At 40.4% G+C, this 11,275-nt stretch overlaps 1 long non-coding RNA gene across 3 annotated transcripts in view; it reads left to right on the forward strand.

Annotated features, from left to right (window-relative positions):
- Positions 1-11,275, forward strand: part of LOC149749564 (uncharacterized) — a 261,984-nt gene that overhangs the window by 109,416 nt on the left and 141,293 nt on the right. For all 3 annotated transcript variants that reach the window (XR_016392662.1, XR_016392664.1, XR_016392663.1), the window contains exon 3: positions 11,190-11,269. This is a non-coding gene — a long non-coding RNA (uncharacterized LOC149749564). The remainder of the gene's footprint in view (positions 1-11,189; positions 11,270-11,275) is intronic.

Genomic DNA, 11,275 nt, shown 5'->3' on the forward strand with positions numbered 1-11,275 from the left:
GTGGTGCTGTGGTCTCCAGGACAGGCAGCTTCAGCATCACCTAAGAACATGTTGGAGATTCAAATTCTCAGGCCCTACTCCAGACCTACTGAATCAAAAATTCTGGAAGTGGGCCTTAGCAATCTGTGTTTTAGCAAATCCTCCAGGTGACTCCGAGGCACACTAAAATTTGAGAACCACTGCAGTGCACCTCTACCACTCAAAGTCTCATCTGCCTCAGCTTTAGCATCACCTGAGAGCTTATTAGAAATGTAAAATCTTGGGCCCCAACTCAGACCAACTGAATCAGATTCTGCATTTTTCACAAAATACCCAGATTATTCATGTGTACAGTGAAGTTTGAGAAGCCATGCTTTGTGTCTCTGCTAGCTACACATTGCAATCACCTGTGATGCTTTTTATTAAATAACACATGAAGCCCCACAGATTTAAATTGACTTGTTATGAGGTGTAGCCTGGGTATTTGGATTCTCAAAGCTTCCCAGGTAGTTCTATAAGCAGCAAAGTTTGAGAACCACCACCTTATGTCATGATAGTAACTGGGGAAACTAAATAATGTATTTTCAGCTGATCTATGTCTTCAAATGACCTGACTTCCTCCAAGTAAACGTATCTGAGCACTATTTGGGAGGCATACGTATGGAGGCATACGTTGGTACACGGTCGTGGTTTTCCTGTAGAAGCAGTTCAGGGGCCCCAGTGTTTATCTCCAGTTTCCCGCATGTCAAAGGGTAAGGTAACCATTTTGCTGAGCCGGACCTCAGCAGAGGCGCAGTGGAACAGAGCCTGCAGTTGGAACAGAAACTCCCTGATTTCCTGGGTACCTGATGATGATGGAGAGCAGTGTCCCTGGTGAGCAGGTTCTGCAGTGTCGTTCTATAAGTCACTCATGCAGAAATCAGCCTAGAGCCCTTTGATCCATTTTGTAAGCATTTAATTCCTTTTAAATCCTCTTCCACTTAAAACACCTAAAGTGGTTTTGTTATCTGAATTCTGACTGATCCATTTGTGTGAGATATAAATTCATGTCCATGTCAATCATTGATTGTTCATAAAGTGGCTGAATTGAGCCATGTTATGTTAATATGAGTGCCTTTCTTTCCGTTTAAAAATTGGATTTTTGTCACCAGAAACAAAAATTAGTCATAGGAAAACAACTATGCAATACAAACTTATGATCCTAGGTAAGAATGACTCTTTTCCTAAATGTTATCCCCACCATTCCCACCAGGATGCTTCCCTCCCAGGCTTGAGTGTTCAAGTCATATTTGTGGTGTTTATAAAATCTTCTGTACTGCCACTTGCCCCATCCAAGTTTTCACTCCTGGCTAAGAAATATAAAATGAATTTTTTGGACTTATTTCGGGAGTTCGAATCAAGCATGAGTTTTATCCTATAAATTCATATATCTGCTTTATATCTACCCAAAAGAACCAAATTTAGTTAAGAAACATAATTTTATTTTCAGATGATGTTTGTGATGACTATAGTCTTTTACATTAGGCAGCTCTGATTTTTCAAGAGTTTTCTACACAAAAAGGGTGAAAGTGGCTTTTGGTGTCCGAAATGTTTGGTCCATTCAGGGGACAAATAGGAAGATGGAAAGCAGAAAAGGGGTGGGTGAAGGGGAGACTGAGGAAGAGGAAATTCCCAGCACAACAAAAGTAGCCACAGATACCCTGCACATGTGAGTTAAAAGTTGCCTATAGGCCCCCACCCTGCATTTTAAATACAATTTTTAATCTTCCATGTGTTTTTGGATGTCCTCTTGCACATTGGTGGTTGGAAGTTATTAAAGCATTCCCCAAAAGCTGTTTATATGGAATCTCCTGCATAGGGATGAGTGGACATTCTGTATAGACTTTTCACACAGTGACCATTATTCTCAAGAAGTAGAGTGGCCAGACTCAGTGGTCCATCCTTATTAAGACTATCCCAAGTGCTTTTTGTAGGTTATCTCATTGCCTTTCCCAAACTGAGCTCCGGTAAAGGAAGCAACGTAGGTAATTGAAGATAATTTCTTGGGCTCTCCCAAGTAAGAAGGCTCCCTTTCCCATTGCCTTTGATCTTTCTCTGAAAATTGCCTTAAAGAGTATCCCCCATCGTACAACAGCTTCACTCCCAGATGGTGCTGGGATACGTGCAGTTAGACTTGCGCTCTCAGGGAAGGTAGAAAGAGAAACCTGGCAGCCTAAATTGGACTTTCTGAAGTCAGGCTTTCTGGATATATCAATATAAGCATTAAAGATTTTCTTCATCCGCAGTGAGTGGAAGCTAAATCCCATATGGAGTTTGACATGTACTTAGAGACCCAAGATTTACTTACACTCTCCTATTATGTGGGTGTTTATCATATTTAATTTGTTGTAGGTTTTATGCATTTTTCTTTCATTGGTTGTGGAGGTTTGTGGCTTGCCTTTTAACTTTGCAAAACTTTGGTGCAAAGGAAATCTGAGAACACCAAAACATTTTCCAAATAATTTCAAAATAAACTGGATCCCCAACTAATTTGATTTGTAGGAAATAAAGAACAAAGGCTTGTTAACAGAGAGCTTTAAAATATAACTATTCACATGTGCAAACATGTTTAAGTGTGGGTTCTCAGCAAAGGCATATCATGCAATACTTTCATGCTCTAACTCCTGCCCATTAAAAAAAAACTCCTATGCCATATGCAGGTGTGATAACACAGCCAACTGCCAATTCTGACTAGCTCAAAGATCCTTTTAAAAATGTCCAGATGGATATGAATGTCAGATTTGGCAGTTAAATTATAGAGCCCAATATATCCCTTTTAAGTACTAAGGCATTGATGCAGAATATTGATGTCCCCCCCACCCAAATGGATTTCAAAAGAACAGCTTGGTCTTTAAGCTGGGAATTATATTTCCGTATTTCTTTTGAATCTCAGGACAAACTTTGTTCTGACTTTTATCACTTTTCTTGAGTGCAAATATCTTATGAACAATGTTAAAAACATTTTTTTTGGTGGATATGCAAAAAAATGAGTCAGAAATTGGCTTTTCAGGGGACGAGGTGCCTTTAAATGAGTGCACAGGGAAGGGGAAATAAAGCAATGGCATCATAGCTTCCCTGGGTAGTTCCCCAGAGCCTGCTATCTGCCCTCCAGAGACCTGGTTTACAGGAGGAGGACATTAAAAGAGAACAGAGAGACAGGAAGGCATTGCCTTGGTTCTTGATGTTATGAATCCTAAAGGTACACATCTGCAGCCCTCAGGAGAACAGGGCTCAGCAGTAACTGGCTATCAGCACTGCTGTGGGAAACACCATAAATGCCATTGTTACTGTTTCCCTTGCTCAGATTTCAAGACCTCAGTGGTAGTCAGGAAGCTCCAGGTGATTGGTCCTCTTTTCAAATAATCTGTGTGGCTGATAGAATATGGGGTTGTCTCATCTAATGTGCTTCTTGCAGATAGGAGCATGTGCTACACGTCCCTGGACCATTACCCAGGGCGGGCCTCTCCACAAGATTGCTGAAGTGGGATGCTGCCCCAAGATAGACTCAGCAGAGCATATGTAGGTGCTTCAGGCATGAGGAGGGGGGCAAAGGAAAGGAAATGGTCTTTTATACAGTGCCTGCTTCAGTCCCTGTGGAAAGCAACCATGCTATAGTATTTGTAGTGATGACTTGGGGGTGAGCTGTCAAGTGGTCCAAGACTCCCACTGTCTGCCACGGGACAGCCAAACCTCACTCTTACACCTTTCACATTTGGAAATAAGGTCGGAATGAACATTTTAAATGAAATGTAACAGAAAAAGTGGAAAGAAAATCTGGAAGTCTTGGGGGCTTCATATAACTGTTTAAATACTTTGAAGTATAAACAGTGACAGTGAAGAGAGGAAGCAGGTGATAGGCAATGGGATTGAAGCAGTGACCTCACATTCTCTGCCCTCAGCTGGATTCCCTGCAGGCACATGATTCCTGAACAACCTACTCCATCTGCTTCCTCCTTACATAGGTACAGCTTAAGGATTCACCCAGATTACGTACTTTAGTTCCTTTGAGCATCACGGAAATGAATAGACATGACTAAAAGACATCCCAAGCCTATCCTGCCTCAGATTGAACTCCTAAAGTCTGTATCCTGTCTCATTGATGGCAAGTCTAGCCTTCCCATTACTCAGGCCAAAGACCTCCATGTCATCATGATTCTTCACTTGCTCTTACATTCTACATCCAGTTCTTCCCAAAATTCCTCAGAAGTGTTACCCTCAAAATACTTTTCATGACTTCACTGTTACTACCCTGGATCTGAGCTAATGTTACCCACCCCACGCCCCACTCCTTATCACTGCAGTAGCCACACTATTGACACCCATGTAACTCTAGAGTTTATTCTCAGCTAGAGGAGCCTTTCACACATAAATTGGATCAAGTTGCTTCTCTATGCCAAACCCTCCAATGGCTCCCCATTTCACGCAGAGTTGAAGCCCAGGTCGTCATCAGGGTCCGTAGAGCTCTAATGACCTGGCCCCTAACCTCTGCCCTTACAAGTCTCCCCTCCACTGGACTCCTTGTTGTTCCTTAAACCCTCCGGGCATGCTGCTGCCTTAGTGCCTTGCGCTGCTGTTGCCTCTACCTGGAATGCTCTTCCCATGGAGCTGACTGCCTTTCTCACTTCACCATTTCTTAAATGTTACCTTCTCAATGAAGCCTGCCCTGACCATCCCATTTATTATGATAACTGAGCCACCATGATGCTCTTAATTCCCCTTGACACCTTACTTGCTCCATTTCTTTCCTTCTGAATACTTACTACTTTTTATCATGCTGTAGCATTTATTCATTTATTATGCTCCCTCTTCATCACCCCTAATAGACTGTAAGCACCAGGAAGGCAGAGATTTTCCTCATTTGTTCTCTAATGTAACCTAAGTGCCTGGAACAGTGTTAGCACATGGTAGGTGCTCAATAGGTATTCAGTGAATGAGGTCACCTCAGCTATAATGCTAGCAGATTTTACTTTCATAATCCAGACACATTTATAAGGCGTTTGCACATTTGTGTGACACCACTTAAGCCACACAAAAACCCTATGTGGCAGGCATTATTATCATCCCAATTTAAGGAATGAGAAACAAAGGCAAGAGAGGTAAAAAGCCTAATTTAACATGACCAGGAAGTGATAGAGCCCGAATTGAAACCCATGTCTTTCCCACCGCAGAGCCCAAGTCCCTCACCCATTCTACCTCTCAGATCTCACTTATGTGAATCTTCTAAGTATTCATGACCCCTTCTGTCGTCATTCTCAGTCTCCTTCCCTTCCCCCTCTGACTCTGGGGATTTCAGTGTCCTTTCCCACTGCTCAGGTGTGCCTCTCTGTATTTGTTCTGTGTTTTTTTGTTTTTTCTTTTTTATGAGTCTTATGAACTTAGAGTCCAAATCTTCTGATTCCTGGTTGAGCGCTCTTTTTGTGGCATCAGGTTTACTTGCCTACATGAACACGAATTGATGATGTTTGAGGTCGCATGTCATAATACAAAGAGATGCATACAGCAAAATCCCTGCAAAGAGCAGGAGACTTTGCCTGTGTTTTGATTGATGATTCAGTTCCAAGAAGAATTATTTTAACTTAAACTTAACCTGTTTTTCATAGGGTACTATCATATAGAACATTGGAGAAAAAAATCAATAATCAAGCTCTGCTGGGTAAGAAATAAGTTCATGTTGGATCTAGGGTGTGGATATATTTACTTCGTTTTGGGTTACTTTATCCATGTGTGCTTTTATTTCTCAGTAATGTCCAAAAGTTAGGTCAGGTCCCAGCAACCTAGAGATTGCAACTAAGGATTTGAGACATATTTTTAATCTCACTGGCTGGTAAATAAATTATTACTGTGAGTGTCAAAATGGAGTCTCCACCATTATGATGCAAGATTGTGTTGGAAAGACACATCCATGATCACTAGAGGGGCCAGGTTGTGGGCATCTTTCTATAGCTCATCTGCACTGGTGCCCAGCTATGGACATTACAAATACTGTTTACCTACATCACATTCCTCCAAGTGCTGGAACAATGCTTGAACTTTCCACAGAATTGATCTAAATCCTGCCCCTACCTGCTAGTTTTTCCCTTGCCCTAGTCCTTTTTTCCTCCTTTATTAAAACTTTTTACTTCAATGATATTGTCCTGCTTCTTGCATTTTTCTTCTTTCTACTTTAAAATCTGCTTTTAAAATGATCCATAGGAATAAGATCAGGAAGACGTCAAAGATTCTGCTCTCACCATTCTATTAAACATTGTATCGGAGCTTCTAGACAGTACAATAAGAAGAAAAATAAATGAATGAATGAATAAAGAAAGCATCTAGATTGGAAAGGAATAAGTAAAACCTTTATTACAGAAACATGATCAACTATGTAGAAAATCTGACAGAATCCACAAAAAAACCCACAAGAACTAACAAGTAAGTTTAGAAAGTTTGCAGGATACAAGATCAATAAAAACATTCTATTGTATTTCTGTATACTAGCAAGGGACAACCAGAAATGAAATAAAAAGATCTCAAATAGCATCAAAAAATTAAATATTTAGGGACAAATCTGATGAAAGATGAGAAAGATCTATATACTGAAAATTATAATACTGTGCTGGGAGAAATTAAAGAACACCTAGGTAAATGAAGAGATGTATTCATGAGTAAGCTACTTAGTATTGTTATCAGTTCTTTCCAGATTGATCTATAGATTTAACAATCTCAGTCAAAACCTAAGCAGTTAGCAAGGTAATTCTAAAATTACATGCAAATGCAAAGGATATAATATAGACAAAACAACTTTCACAAAAAGAACAAAGTTGGAGAACTAACACAATTTAATTTCAAGATTCATTATAAAGCTACAGTAATCAAGGCTCTGTGCTGTTGATATAAAGATTGACAAATAGATCAATGGGCCAGAACAGAGAGGATGGGTGTATACCCACATATATACGGACAAGTGACTTTTGATAAGGTGTAACAGCAAGTCAGTGTAAAAAGAACAGCCTTTTAAACAATTGGATATTTATATGGAAAACAAAAAAAATTAAATCCACAACTCACACTGTATACAATCATGAAAATGGATCATAGACCTAACTATAAATCTTCTAAAAGAAAACATAAGTAAAAACCTTTGTGACTTCGGGTTAGCCAAAGATTTGTTAGCTTTGAAACCAAAATGCAATCCACAAAAGAATAACTTGATAAGTTGGATTTCGTTAAAATGAACACAAACAACCCAGCCAAACAATGGGCGAAAGACACGAACAGACACTTGACCAAAGAAGATTTACAGAGGGCAAATAAGCACATGAAAATATATCCAGTATCATTTGTCATTAGGAAATGTAATTTAAAAATACAAAGAAGGGCTTCCCTGGTGGCACAGTGGTTGAGAGTCCGCCTGCCGATGCAGGGGACACAGGTTCGTGCCCCGGTCTGGGAAGATCCCACATGCCACAGAGTGGCTGGGCCTGTGAGCCATGGCCGCTGAGCCTGCGCGTCCAGAGCCTGTGCTCCGCAACGGGAGAGGCCACAACAGTGAGAGGCCCGTGTACTGCAAAAAAAAAGAAAAAAAAGCAACAAACAAATACCACTACACATCTATTAGGATGACTAAAATTAAGAAGACTAACCATACCAAATGTTGGTGAGGGTGGGGAGCCACTGGAATCCCCATACTGGTGGGAATGTAAAGTGGTACAACTACTTTGGAAAAATTTAATGGTTTCTTTAAAATTTAAATAAACATGCACCATGTGATCCAGCTACTTGATTCATAGTTGTTTACCAAGAGAAATAAAAGCACATGTCCTACAAAGATTTGAGCATGAATGGTCATAGCCCCAAACTGGATATGACTGAAATGTCCATTAATAGGTGAAGGGATAAACAAACCTTGGTATATCCATACAATGAAACATTACTCAGCCAAAAAGAGGCATAAAGCTACATTATGAGCTATAATATAGGTGAATCTCAAAATAGTTGTGGTGAGGGAAAGAAAGCAGACAAAAACTGTGTTCCATTTATATAAATTTCAAGGAAACACAAACTAATTTATATGACAGATCAATGGTTGCCTGGGGGTAGAAGGGGTAGTATCGGGAGGAGGGAATTATAGAAGGGCATGAAGAAACTTTTGACAGTGATGGATATATTCATTACTTGATTACAGTGATGGTTTCAAGGATGTATACATATGTCAGGACTTCTCAAAAGGTATGCTTTAAATATGTAAAGTTTATTGTATGTCAGTTATACTTCAATGAAACTTTTTAAAAATAAATGACATTAAGGGGAAATTTCTTTCCATTTTCAGTGTCTTGCTAACTCTTCTTAATGTATTATTAGAGTGGCAACTGAGGCTCTTATTTTCCTTTTATGTTAGTAGCTTCCTCTGTGAACTCTTTTTTGTTTTGTCTTTTTAATTTCTAAAATTTATTTATTTATTTATTTATGGCTGTGTTGGGTCTTCATTGCTGTGCGCAGGCATGTCATTGCGGTGGCTTCTCTTGTTGCGGAGCACGGGCTCTAGGTGTGTGGGCTTCACTGGTTGTGGCATGCGGGCTCAGTAGTTGTGGCTTGCGGGCTCTAGAGCGCAGGCTCAGTAGTTGTGGTGCACGGGCTTAGTTGCTCCACAGCATGTGGGATCTTCCCAGACCAGGGCTCAAATCCGTGTCCCCTTCATTGGCAGGCGGATTCTTAACCACTGCACCACCAGGGAAGTCCCCCTCTGTGAACTCTTATTTAAGATTTCACAGACTTCAAATTATTTCACCGTTCTTAACTTCCACCACATTGGTTTCATCTCCCTCCTTTCTCTTTCCATGGTAGGGATATCACTTTAAAACGCTGTCTATATTCATTCTTCCTCTGCTGACTCCTTCCAAAAGACGGTTGAATCTCTATGCCTTTTTGTAAACATTAGAGAAGTTGTCTTTCCACAGAGTCAGACATGTTTCTTGGGGATTCACAGGAAGAAACAATGAACCAGATCCTCCTTGCCACTGAGCATACCAAGGACAAATCCTCTAGGTTTTCCTTACTTTTCCTCCATAAAACTGCTGGACTCTGTCTAGGAAAGAATGGGGTCTTGGGAAGATGCTGCCTTTGCTGTCCCTGGTGTGGCTTGAGCCAGCCTGCCACCCTGTTCTGGTCTCCATCTTTAACACCTCATACCTTCACATCACCAATGGGTGAGGTGGTGTGGGCAGTGAGAGCATTTCTTCCAGAGCACTTTCTTCCATTAGGCACCTATAAAACATCCCTTCGAAGCCCCCTGCCTCAGCTAATCCAGTGGTTAAGGAGTTAAGCAAAAGAGAATTTGAAAGAGAAACTGACATTTAAAACAAAAGTCATGCTAAAAATGAAGAATAGGTTAGGCTTTTATTTTAAGCACATGTTTTCTTTCCCCTCTCTCTAGGATGGGAGGAAGCTAGCAAGTTCAGAGAGGTGGTACCATATCACACATCAAATATTTTAGAATGTTTTAATGTGAAAGTTATACAGTGAAACCTAATGGCAATTTTGCTGTGAAATTTCACGAGTTTTTTTTTAAATGGTCTGTCTCATAATTTTTACTGTACAGTTGAACTAGAAGTTGAAGGAAAAAGGTAACTTACAGTAGAATGTTCTTTAGTTTAAGGAATCCAATAGTTATGTCTCATAATGTGTCTTAAAAATAATAGCAAAGCTTTTCATGTTACATCTTTCTCAGCTTGTAATGTGTCACACATACGATATACTTTGTTAGAGGTTGGGGTCTTACTCTTTGAGTTCTGATTTGGAGAAATGAAAAGAACATGGGCTAAAAGTAAGGTAGATATTATTTGTATCTTGGTCCTGGCAGTAATTAGCTGAGTGACACTGAGATATTATTGAACTTCCTTGAGCTTCATTTTCCTCATAGGTATCATGTAGATCAGGGGTTGGCAAACATTTTCTGTTAACGACCAAATAATAAATATTTTAGGCTTTGCAGGAAAAACGATCTCTGTTGTAAATACTCAATTCTGCAGTTATAGTAGGAAAACATAGACAAAAATCAAATGGGAGTAGCTGTATTCCAATACAATTTCATTTACAAAAACAAGCCATAGGCTCAATTTGGCCTATGCACTATAGTTAGCTGACCCCTGACATGGATAACAATACTTTCCTCCCAGTGTTGTAGGAAAGATGGGACATGAGGGGATGGTCATGTCCCACGTCTCAGGTGAGTCCCTGGTACAGGCTCTCAAGGAAGGGTCCTTGCCTTTGTGCAGGAAAGAATTCAAGAGTGAGCTATAGTAAAGTGAAAGCAAGTTTATTTAGAGAGATCTACACTTTGTAGACAGAGCGTGGGCTGTCTCAGAAGGCGAGAGGCCCCAGAGTGCAGGGGTGGTTAGTTTTTATGGGCTGGGTACTTTCATAGGCTAATGAGTGGGAGGAATATTCTGTCTTAGAGAAGGGGCAGGGATTTCCAGGAATTGGGCCACTGCCCACTTTTTGGCCTTTTGTGGTCAGCGTTGGAACTGTCATGGCGCCTGTGGATGTGTCACTTTAGCTGATGTATTACAATGAGCGTATAATGAGGCTCTACTGGAAGTCGAATCTTCCTCCATCTTGGGCCTAGTAGGTTCTAATCAGTTTTTGTTGTACAGTAAGCCCCCTACACACGCACGAGTTCTGAGAGCACATTCGTAAGTCCAATTGGTTTGTAAGTCCAACAAAGTTAGCCTAGGTACCCAACTAACACAATCGGCTATACAGTACTATACCGTAATAGGTTTATAGTACTTTACACACAAATAATACATAAAAAACAAACACAAAAAATTTTAAAAAACATTTAAATCTTACAGTACAGTACCTTGAAAAGTATAGTAGTACCAGCTACATCACCATTGCTTTTAAGCTTGCTTCCAGACATCCTGGGCTTGAAATAAAGATACCGTACTTCCGTACTCTATACAGTATTGTACAGTAAAGTACACAATAGCAAAACCACTTGTAGGGGATGCAGGCATGTGACAATGTATGCCAGACACGTGAACTAACATATGATTGGACATGAGAACACATGTTCGTATCTTTGAAAGTTTGCAAGTTGAAGGTTCGTATGTAGGGGACTTACTGTATCATGTTCTTCTTAATGGTAGTGTCATTCTTTTAATGGTTGTGCCCTGTCCCCTTCCTTCCAGTCTCAGCAGTGAGGTGAGACTACATACTGTACGTCAAGCGATGAGAACAGTGCCTGGCCTAAAGTCAGCTCTATGACTTGGTGAGT

The sequence above is a fragment of the Delphinapterus leucas genome, chromosome 3, assembly GCF_059928025.1.
Source record: "Delphinapterus leucas isolate spDelLeu-1000000601 "Yukka" chromosome 3, BTC_Dleu_Yukka2, whole genome shotgun sequence".
In the NCBI taxonomy this organism is placed as follows: Eukaryota; Metazoa; Chordata; class Mammalia; order Artiodactyla; family Monodontidae; genus Delphinapterus; species Delphinapterus leucas.